Raw genomic sequence first — 9,589 nt, forward strand, 5'->3', positions numbered from 1 at the left:
TGTTATTTTTACAAAAACATAACAAATGACTATTCACCAATATTCATGTCTATGCAAATACTTTTATTATAATAGACATATCTTTTCATGAAAAATCACAACATTTTAAGTGATATTTTTTTCCATAAAAGAACACAATTATTTTGAACAAGTATATATATAATATGGATGTTTCATACTAGTCACACTATATACTAGTAATAGAGAAACTCAACAACCACAATACCAAATATACTCCAAGAATTTTGTGGATATAACATAATACAAAAGTATCATTAAATTTCATATCTTTTGCTCCAAAGTTAAATTAGACACCAAGTCTAATCATAAGCAAATAACCCCCACATTTCAAATGTGATCTCAAAAATATTTTTCAAGTATTTGAAAATAGTTTTTCCACATATTTTAATATTGGAAACATTATTCTACAAAAGAATTATAGTGCTGCAATTCTCTTTGGCAATGTTTACACAATGTCAAAGTTCATTCCATAGAAATACAAAATCATAAATTCTAATTCACTAGTATTTTTCCTCTATCATAAATAAACATACCACTTAGTATTTTAAATACCAACAATAAGGACAAAAAAATTGTACAATTTATTTCTATATTACCTTGAAGTTTATAGAAAATCAAAAGTACAACATTGACTTATTATGTGAAGTTTTCATATTCTTCAAAACAATTGCATAGTCCAATTTATCCAGAGTATAAAACCACAAAAGTTATTAGTCTACAAAAATAAGACACACTAACATTTCTCACGGTGTACAAAACTACAAAAGTTTTTTTTCCTCCTCTAAACAGAATAACACATATTCTTTATCACATAGAAATGTTTTTCTTATCAAATAGTCTTCCAACTATAACATTTTGACATACTATTTTATCAAACAAAAATATGCATCTCTCATTTTTGCAAACTAAAGAATTTTAAAAGCAACAATATTTGCGAAGTAAAATTCATTCCACAACATATGGTTTGCAAATTTTTTTCCAAAGATACACATAATAAAAAAATTAAAAAAAATCAAAGATGATAACTCTTAGAAACTATTTCCTCCTTTGATAATTTAATAAGAAGGTTACCTGGTAATCGTTAAACAGAATTCCATAAAAATTTTATCTTTACATTCTCACTTCGACGTTGCTAAACAAAGCAACGAATCATGAAGAAGTAATGCATTTATCTTCTACTTCCATGATCATATTCTCTCAATCAGTAGAATACAAAAATACTAACAGTAAATAATTTCCTTAAGATTGTTGTTCATCTTGTATTCCAAACATACTTAGAAGAAACTTTGAACATCTTTGTAAGACAACAAAGTTTAAGAAAATTTTCACAACTAAAAAATTAAAACTAGTAGCGAAACTAGAATCAAAAACAGATTTAAAAAAAAATATACGAAATATTTTTCTTAAATAAGAATTGTTGTTAATATGTGTCTAAAGAATCTTACTGATTCCAACAAACTTTGCAGAAACACGAAGTTACCAAGTTTAATGAACCAGTGAAGGAAAAAAAATAGAAGAACTGAAATTAATTTACAAATCTAAAATTTGTAAAACACGTACCAGAATCTGGAAATTTTTAATCGGAAAAAGATCAAGTCCACTGAACTCACAGTGTCCCCTTAAGGAAATTATTCCCCTCTAGTATCCGAGGTTTGATTTGGAATATGACCTCTCAGGGTAAAATGATCTCAATCACCAAAGTATAGATACCAAAAACTCCGGTGTCAACGAACCACTCAATGGCAGTAAAGTACACTTAGAATACTAGATTTAGTAGTTGAAGAAGAAGTCCATAAATTCTATATTAAAATGAGAGAAAATACTCAATATATAGAAAACAAAGGGTAGTGCGAAAAGGTTCTTATTGTGCCTTACCGGAAAGGTCACAAACCTTTGGAAAAGTCACAATCTTTCAGAAAGGTCGTCACCTTTCATAAAAGTCACAACTTTTAATAAAAGTCACAACTTTTCACAAAAATCACAACTTTTCATAAAAGTCACAACTTTTTATCAAAGTCGCAACATTTCATAAAAGTCACAACTCTTCATAAAAGTCGCAACTCTTCATTTTTCATTCACACCTTTTTAAAATCCAACAGTTAGAACTAATTTTGGACGAATAGTTGAGAACTTTTGAGAAATTATTACGTCCACAACATGTAATCTTATGTCATAGTCATGTAAGACTTCCAAGTATATATTTTTCCTTTCCACAACACTAAAATGTTAGTTGTGCAAATTGTTAGTTAATACATTTTAGTTTCCAATTTCAAGTATTTCAGTCATGCAGATCTGAATTCATTTGGTTGGAATCAATCTTGGAAAAACAAATCCCCTCATCCAAACAGGTTTTACATCTCTTTTTCTTTTCTCCATAGGAACAGTTTGAATTGAGTTGCATAATGCCATCTCTCCAAACAGCATTACCCCCTGAACTTGCCAACAACGCCATCCGAGTAAGTATCATCTAATTTTTAGCTATTTGCATATATGCAGCCTCTAGAATTGCTTTCAAAGTGATTTAAGTATGCATTTCTTTCTTTTTGCTATTGTCTCTTAGCTTTATCGAGAGTGTCTACGACGAGCAAAATACATTGGCAGTAAGGTACGTTTTTCTTCTTTATGCTGCTCTAAAATTATATCAGTTGTGTTGGTTGTTGTCGATAAAGTTTTTCAGTCTTATTTTGCCTACGATTCACTTAGGTTTTGATTATCCTTTCATGTGGTCCTTAAAACTCAAGTGCATGATTAAGGTGGTTGATGTGATCTCAGGTAGAGATTCTGTTAGGCATAAATTTCTTCACTTCCATCTTAAGTTACCAATGAACTTTATGACACATTTCCCTTTCTCACACCCTCGAGTGAACCCCATGGTCTTTAAGTCCTTTTTATATATTGCACATTTTTATTTACATCGGCAAAAGATGTACAGTTTTGAGAAGTGCCTCGACAATTTCGCACCCCCAATCCCACACCTCCTCCTCCCCCCAAAGAGACAAGAATGCAAGTTGTCAAATATTTATCTTTTTTACATGTTAAAAAGCTGCTCCCCCTAACATAAAACCTTGGAGTTTTAACTGGACGTTGGGCATGATAGAACCTACCATGTGAAAAATTGCTTGATCAAAATAATTAAAAAATTATGTGAAAAATTCTAGAACCAAAAGCACTGGTGCAAGAGATAGGCTTGTTTTTTATTCTATTGCATGGAACTGTCATTGTGTTTACAATATTTCAGATAAATTTGACTGTCTTTTGAGAAGTAGCTACTTATATAGTTGTCTGTCCCTAATTTGCAGCAACATATCACACAACTTCTTGTTGGTATGGTGAGACAGCAGTTCAAAAAGCATATGCATGAGACTGATCAAGAATGAGTAAGTTCATTCTGTCTTGTTGTTTTTGCTTTTATTGTTTTCAAAAAAATGGATGTCCTTCCAAACTGGTGGGAATTTTCAAACGATTATATTACTTGGAGCCAGTTCACATCATGAACCACCTTCTGATTGGATGCATTCCATTGTTTTCCTATGGTATTACAGTGCTGCAAGGGGGCTTATAAATCACATGCTGCATGAATCTGAGAAGATGACCGGCCGAAAATTCAGCCAGGGTTCTTGAAATCGCCTGCTAGCACAGGGACAATAAAGACATACTCTAAATTTTACCTATGAAGGCTCAACTTTTTCTTTTCTATCTTCGCCCAACCTTTGAGGGTCCGTTTTTTTTTCTTACCTTTTTTGGACAGAAGTTTTTAGACGAACTTTTCTATATCTTTGTGAGTTGAAAAACATTCATTAGTAATATACGTAAACTATAGTGTCTCAATTAATAAAGTCTTTAAATCAAGCAATTCTCTTGAAAACTGAACCATGAAGTGACCCTTTTTTGGATAAGCAATTCCTTTGGTATACTAATAAGAGGCTAAGAGGCAGGTACCTCTCTCTTGATGTATTTGCTCTGTGTAGAGGTTACTTTTTGAAATTTACTAAATTATCCATGTCTTTGGAATTTAAATGCCTTTTGAAGGTGTTTTACCAATGTTTTTTTCTTATAATTTGGTTCCACGTCAATAAAAGATTCATGTTAAATAAGTGAAATTTAAGATATGTAAAATGTCGATAGTTGCATTAAGCATTTGAAGAGTGCAGGGACAAAATTACCCCTCAACATTTATTTAAGGGAAAAAGGACAAATATACCCTTGAATATTCGTAAATGGTATGTGTATACCCTTCATTATACTTTTAGAACATCAGTACCTTTGCCATCCAAAATTTGGAGCATATTAAGTTAACGGTGGTACAGGTGTCTCGATCCTAACCACTGACTTGATATTTGTTAAATTTCTACCCAAAATTAAAAAAAATCACCCGAATTAATCTAGAAACCCGTCCAAATACATAATACCATGACCCATAATATTAACCCAGATCCCCAAATCAATTCACCTAAGGGCGAAGAATAAAAGTGGCAACCGTAGCTCCGCCACTATACGACGGCTCAAGATGTATAATTTTAGGCCGAATCATGATCCGAAAGGGCAAAGTATTGAAGCACAAGCATCAACTGTAACAACCTGTTTAGTAGGTTCGAGCAGTAAAATTATTTTTGATAAAAACTGACTGGGTCGACGGACCACGCGACGGACCATCATGGTCACGACGACCCGTGATGGACTCCGTCGTCCCATACTTGTGTAATTTCTTCTGCTGCTCTCCTCATTACCTTCGATGACAAGTAAGACGGACCGTCACAGGGTCTTCGTTCCAAAACACTTCAATTTTTGGAGTCTGGGTACCGGAATCGACTCTCTGAACTTCACGACGGACTTGCAGCACGGACCGTCGTAGATACGACGGACCGTCACAAACTGCGTAACCCCGACTTGGTCAGACTTCCGCTAAATTTTAAATGGGTGTTTTGGACTATTCATAATTATTATGAAATTAGTGGGGTAATTTTTATAATTGAGTTAGTTGGGGGTTAAAGGAGAGAACTTTAAAATAAATAGTGGGTTACTTTTATTACCTTTTATAATTGATTATATGATAATTATGGTAAAAAGAATATGAAAAAGAAAAGAAAAATAAAAAGAGAAGGGCGTGAACGAAGGGAGGAGCGAGCGACGTGAATTGACAAGGTTCAAAGGCATTGGGAAGATAGCTTGCTTGATTTCGATTCTTCGATGGAGGTAGGTTATGGTTTAATTCTATCTAATAGATAAACTCTAAATAGCGATTGATATGTATTGAATGATATAGTAAAGTCTCCTATATACTTGATTGTGTGGTTGCATGTTTTTGATTGTGTGGTTTGTGCTTGACCATAAAATTATGAGAATGTTGAAATTCTAATCTTGAACCATCTCTATTGGAGTAATGCCTTGAATAAAGGAGGCTCGATGAAATATTACTAAATAATGAAAAAGTGGTGGTATTAAATGATAATTAATGGTAATTTTGGATCGGAGTGTCACGTTCCGACACGGATTATTGGATCGGAATGTGACGTTCCGACACGGATTATTGGATCGGAGTGTCACGTTCCGACACAGTATTAGGGGATCGGAGTGTCACGTTCCGACACAGTAACATTAAAGGCAAGAAATCTTGAATTAACTTAATATACTCGAACTCAAAGAACCTAGTTCCCAAACGAGTATGGTGTAGAGGCATGAGTCCTCATAGGTGTGCTTAATGTTGTGATTGAGGGTGTAACCATTATGGTGTTGTTGTGTCTATGGTTCACGTGCTTGTTGTTTGCCAACTGTTAAGTATTGTAGTTGGTTTTATACTATTGTTTAATATATACTGGTTTCTATTTTGAGTTGGCCGATGATACCTACTCAGTACGTGTTCCTTGTACTGACCCCTACTTTTATTTTCTTCTTGTTGTTTTGTGGAGTGCAGCAAGTGCACCATTGACTTCGACTCGTCCTCAACTCTAGCCAGTCTTCAGCACATCAGATTTCAGGGTGAGCTATTATTCCTAGCTCGGGCTGGATTCTCTTCTTCACGTCTTGATGTCTTTAAAGTTCGGACATGGACCATCTTTTTACTTATTTTAGCTTCTTACATACTCTTAGACTTCGTAATTTGAGGATAGATGTTCTTGATGTGATGACTTCCAGATTTTGGGGATAATGAGTATTATACTTTAGAAGTTTATTTAATTGATTACGTTAATAAGTTTTGGATCTTCCGCATTATTTTTACTATTTAAAATTGATATACTGGTAAATGTTGGGGTTTAGATTTGTTGGTTCGCTCACCTAGTAGGATAAGTGTGGGTGCCACTCGCGGCTCGTTTTGGGTCGTGACATCAACCAAAGCAGTTTCCATCAACAAGGATACAACCAGATCTCAATGGTTCATCAAATACTCGGGTGAATTGATTTGCGGATCTGGTTAATATTTTTGGGTTATGAGTATTATGTATTTGAGAGGATTTTTAAATTAATTCGGGCGGATTTTTTTAATTTTGGGCAGAAATTTAACAAATATCAGGTAGTGGTTAGGATCGAGACTCATGTACCACCGTTAACTTAAAGGGTAGATATGCTCCAAAGTTTGGACAACAAGGGTACTGACGTCCTGAAAGTATAACAAAGGGTATACACATATCATTTACGAAAGTTCGAGGGCATATTTGTCTTTTTTTCCTTTTAATAGCTAATTTTACCCTCTATTATACCCTACGGTCATTTTGCGAACTCAACAAATTCTCTTTTTTAAACCCAAACACGACCTGCTATACGAAATAAAATCATTCAACAAAATCATTTCAAGGCGTGATGCTGCTTTTCCGTCTATCTTCACGCTTAAATTGATGCCATTGGGATCGTCGTTTGGTCACTTCGTGACTGCATTTGGACTCTAACGTTGTTCTGCCTTTCTTTGGAAGAGGAAACATATGTGGGCCGGGTTAAGGGAAGGTGTAAGGGTGAAGGAATTGGGTTGGGTTATGATTAAAGGATTAATTACTTGAGTGGATCTCTTTTAAAAATAATTACTTGTTTTAGATATACTCTTTAAATATTACCATTTATAGCAATATAAATAAAACTATATATTTTATTAGATTTTTCTCTCACCTCTTTCTCTTTTTTTTCTCTCTCAGCTTTTTAATATTTCTCTCGCTCCTTTTTTTTTGTTGCTCTTTCTCTCTTACCTTTTTCTTTTATTATTTTTTATTTTTTGCTTTCTCTTTGTTGCTCTCTCTCTCTTTATGTTGTTTTTTCCCCTTTTGTTTCTCGTTCTACTTTCTTTCGTAGAGTAGTCAATAATCGTAGAATGAATAAAATTTTGTATCGATAATTAATTAATTAAACAAATAATTTAATCGCAACAAATGAAGAGACGTAACAAATTGCGAAATGAATTAAGCTTGAATTAAAAATATATTACACACATATTAAAGTTGAATTAAAAATGTATTACACACAATGATCTACAGATTAAATTAAACTTGTATTAATAATAAATTAAAGAAGTAATCCAATAAGAATAAATAAATCAAAAAATTGCAAAATAAATTCATTGCTTTAAAATTTTATTACACAATATTAAAGTTGAATTAAGAATGAATGAGAAACATAACTAACAAAAGACAAGACAACGATCTATAAACTGAATTAAACTCATATTATTCATGAATAAAACTAATACCATATGTATCTTATAAATTATTTTTGCTTTTATCACTAAGAAAATGAGTGATGGTTGCATTATTTATTAAAAAGGTATTGTGCATGTCTTATAAATGTATTATTAGTATGTTACCTAAATTATTCTTGTTGGTATCCGTAAAAAAGTTAAGTGTGTAATACATATTATAAATGTATTATTCATTAATAAAACATGTATTATATGTATTATAAATTACTTTTTATTTGTATCACTAAGAATGTGAGTTGCAATATATATTAAAATGTATTGTGCATGTATTATAAATGTATTAGAAGTGTGTTACCCAAATTATTTTAGCAGATATCATTAAAATTGTAGTGAAGTTTGCAATCTGTATAATAAATATAGAATGTATTGTTCATGATTTTAATACAAATTTAATACAATTATGAAACATATCTAATACAAATTTAATACAAATGTGATATAGTTCCGTAAACTTCATCCTTTTCGAGCTTCAATCTAATAATTTTTCTAAAATAAATTCCAAAGTTAACCAAACCCTCTTAAAATTGAAATACAAACTCCAAGCAATATTTTCAATTATTTGTAGGAACTGCCTATCTAAACTAATCGCAAAGGAAAGAGCAGTCAATGATTCGTAAACTAACTAAAACTTGTATTAATAATTAATTAGATTAGTACTCTAATTGTAACAAATGAAGAAACATAATAAACTGTCAAATGAATTAAACTTGAATTAAAAATGTATTACACACATATTAAAGTTATATTAGAAGCGAAAATTAACAATAAATGAAAAACGTAACTAACGAAAGACTAGACAATAATCTATAGACTGAATTAAACTTGTATTATTCATAAATAAAACATGTATCATATGTGTCTTATAAATTATTTTAGTTTGTATCACTAAGAACATGAGTGATGTTTGCAATATGTATTACAAATATATTGTGCGTATGTTATAAATGTATTACAAGTGTGTTACTTAAATTATTTTGGTTGATAGAACGAAAAAAAGAGTGAAGTTTGTATTATGTATTATAAATATATTGTTCGTGATTTTAATACAAATTTTGGTGCAATTATGAAACATGTCTAATACAACTTTAATATAATTGCGATACCGTTTCATAAACTTTATCTTATTCGAGTTTCAATCTATATGTCACGATCCAAAACGAGCCGCGAGTGACACCCACACTTATTCTACTATGTGAGCGAACCAACCAATCTAATCCCAATTCTTATCAATATTTCAACCATAATAAAAAGAATATAATGCGGAAGACTTAAAACTCATTAACGGAATCAATTAATAACTTCTAAAATTTAATACTTATCATCCCCAAAATCTGGAAGTCATCACAACAAGAACATCTATCCTCAAATTACTAAATCTAAGAATATCTAGGAAGCTAAAATAAATAAACAGCTCGTCCATGCCGGAACTTCAAGGCATCAAGACATGAAGAAGAAGATCCAGTCCAAGCTAGAAGCATTAGCTCACCCTGAGATCTGACGTGATGAAGACTGGCTAGAGTTGCGGTTGAGTTGAAGACGATGGCACGTTTGCTGCACTCCACAAATAACAAAGAAAAACAATACAAGTAGGGGTCAGTACAAGGCACAAGTACTGAGTAGATATCATCGGCCAACTCAAAATAGAAAACAATATATTTCAGATAATTTCATAAAATCAACTAATATTCTTAACAGGTTCTTTAGATTGAGTATATTACATATTTCAAGATTCATTCTCTTTACTATCCTGGTGTCGGAACGTGACACTCCGATCCACTACTATCCTGGTGTCGGAACGTGACACTCCGATCCATCTACTATCCTGGTGTCGGAACGTGACACTCCGATCCATCTACTATCCTGGTGTCGGAACGTGACACCCGATCCATT

Source organism: Solanum pennellii, chromosome 4 (genome assembly GCF_001406875.1).
Source record: "Solanum pennellii chromosome 4, SPENNV200".
Taxonomy (NCBI): domain Eukaryota; kingdom Viridiplantae; phylum Streptophyta; class Magnoliopsida; order Solanales; family Solanaceae; genus Solanum; species Solanum pennellii.